This window comes from Candoia aspera, chromosome 1 (genome assembly GCF_035149785.1).
Source record: "Candoia aspera isolate rCanAsp1 chromosome 1, rCanAsp1.hap2, whole genome shotgun sequence".
Lineage (NCBI taxonomy): Eukaryota > Metazoa > Chordata > Lepidosauria > Squamata > Boidae > Candoia > Candoia aspera.
This window is the reverse complement of record NC_086153.1, coordinates 2,965,524-2,968,208: the sequence shown is the minus strand read 5'-3', so window position 1 is coordinate 2,968,208 and position 2,685 is coordinate 2,965,524. Positions and strand designations below refer to the sequence as shown.

The following is a 2,685-nucleotide window of genomic DNA, read 5'->3' as shown; positions in this document are numbered from 1 at the left end:
TCATTAAGTGAATCACTGTGGTCATTAAGTGAATCACATGGTCATTACGCAAATCTGGCTTCCCCCATTGACTGTGTTTGTTGGAAGCCATCTGGGAAGGTCGCAAATGGCGATCACATGACCCGGAACGCTGCAACCAATGTAAGTGTGAGCTGGTTGCCAAGCACCTGAACTTTGATTGTGTGACCACAGGGACGCTGTGACGGTTGTAAGTGCGAGGACCAGTTGCAATTCACTTTTCTCGGTGCCATCGTAACTTCAAATGGTCACTAAAAGAATGGTCCTAAGTCGAGGACTACCTGTATTTGCTCTTTACAGCATCTACTTTGATTTTGCTGTTGGCTTGTCCAGGAACAGCAGGAGCGAGTTGTACGAGCAATCCTGCTTTGCATCTGCTATTTCCCCCACGCCCCCGGAAATCTGCTCACAACCCTCATTGCTGATCGGAAGGAAGTGAAACTGGCTGGGAAGGTGGAACCGAAAGAAATGGGTTTTCAACACTGTACATTTGACAGATAAGTGTGTCTAGAAATGATGACCTCCCAATTTTCATCCCCGGGAGAGTATTTTATCTACTGTTGATCTAATAAAAGGTTGTCCTTGTAATCGTGCCTAGATTCTGGAACCCCACGGTCCCCAGGGAATCTACTCTGTGCTCACATTTTGCTGGCATTTTAACCCCACACGAAGACAGAGCCTTTGGCCCTATTCATCTATGACCTCTTTTTTTTTTTTTTTACCTCCGATAAGAACAGATACTACGCTTGATCTTAGCCAAAAGGCCGAGAAGCGACTAATTGACAGAACCACATACTGGGGCCGTAACAAAAGACTGTGTTACTTCCCCCAGGGCACAAATACGTATGTGGTCAAAAGGACTGTTAAGTTTACAGTTAGGGCTGTCCAACTGAGAACGCAATTCATAGAACGCATTGGGGTGGCCTGTCAAGGTGACGAATTCATTTAAACTCCCATTGTGTCTGTATTTTATTACCTGTTTTATCACATCTAGCATTTTTATCTTACAGTTTTATCTCTATTTTACCCTACTGTATTTTATCGTATTTTATCTCACCATAGTATATTTTAGCTAATTTTACTGTATTTTAGCTGTTTTATGGTATCATATTTTATATTTTATATCTCATAGTGGCTGAGGCCCAACTTTCTGATATGGTCATTTGACTAATCAATAAACTTACTACTACTACTTTTTGACCTCTGGAGTTTTCCTTCTTCGTCATCTTTTTAAAAAAGTTTATTTTGCAAAAATCTTGCAATTGTTTTTGAAACTTTTAGAAAGATTTGGGGGAGCTGGTATGACTTGGGGGCATGAGATATTAACCTCTCTGGAGGTTTTTAAAGAAGAGACGGAGAGCTGCTTCTTGGGGATGGTTGAGCTGGTTTCCCTGCACATGGTGGAGGGTTAGACTAGATGATCTTTAGGGCACCCTCTTCCCACTCCACAATCCTAGGAACCTGTGCTTCTACAAGATGGGGACACTATCCTCTCAGCTTCAGACCCTGGACAGACAGTTCTAATGAGGCCAGAAAATACTTGGGACCAAGACTTTTCCCTACAAAAAGGCAGTTTTTGAGGTTTGTAACATTAACCTAGCCAAATTTGATGTTGAGTAAATGTGGCCCTTCTCTTAAAGGCCTTAACATTGCAAACGAAACAAGCCAGAAGGAATTCCACAGTCTGGGTTATTAGGAGGAGGAATCAGAGAAGTCAAACGGGGAAGAAATATTTCATGTTTCAGGCGGGGTTAAACAGGGACTGGAAAATCTGGAACGGGACTGCTCCGAACGATGTCCCCTTTCAATGCGTCCTCCAGCAAGGTCAGGGGCATCTGGCAGGGAGCAGGGCAGTATTACGCTGCGCTTGGCATCGCTCGCCCCCTCCACCCCCTGCAGATATTCTGCCTTCTGTGCTTGGGAACTCCAGAGCCTTCTCCTCCACAAAGCACATCAGGTACAGGGGAGCAATGCTGGGCTACTGGATCTAAGCCGCAGCAATGGCGACGAGCCCCAGGTGGAGGCAAAGGATGGGAATTTTCAGCATCTCGTTGCTCCCCCTGGTGGTCGTTGGCATTTGTGCAGCACAAGTCTGTGAGATTTACTTTCCGGCCCACCTGCAGGAAAAGACCGCTTGGACAAGACCGACGGAAAGATCGTCTTCCGCAGACCAGAACACAGAAGGGGCCACGTATGCACCATGGTGGACGTCCAGGATGCCTCACTGCAGCAAGCCCACTTTTTTCTGGGGTCATCCCAGAGCCAAGCTCTTCTCCCCACTTTTCTTGACAAAGGGAGGCAGCCTCCCATGGCTCCATATTTAGGGCAATGTGCTTTGCATGCGTTATTTGGTATTTGTTGAGTCCCCCTGGAAACATGCACGCCTCTCTCTTTAAAAATTACATTCCTACACTGCAGATGGGGAGGGGATCTGATCATTCAAAGAACCTGATAAATACCCAACTAACTGATCACCTACCTTAGGTAAAAATCGCCATTTTGAGGACTAGGGGCAAACCCTTTTTTCATTTTTTTTAATTGAGCAAAAGCTGCTGGTTGACTCCAAAGGGTCTTCTGTGGAAATTTAATACTGGGAGATTGAGTGCCAATTAAAGAAAGGACCTTTGACACCATTGCACAAGGGTGTTTGCAGGGCAAGAGTCAAAA

General features: G+C 45.3%; 1 pseudogene; it reads right to left on the bottom strand.

Moving 5' to 3' along the window:
- Window positions 1-667: 667 nt before the first annotated feature.
- On the bottom strand, window positions 668-794 carry LOC134488741 (U2 spliceosomal RNA; annotated as a pseudogene).
- Window positions 795-2,685: the final 1,891 nt, after the last annotated feature.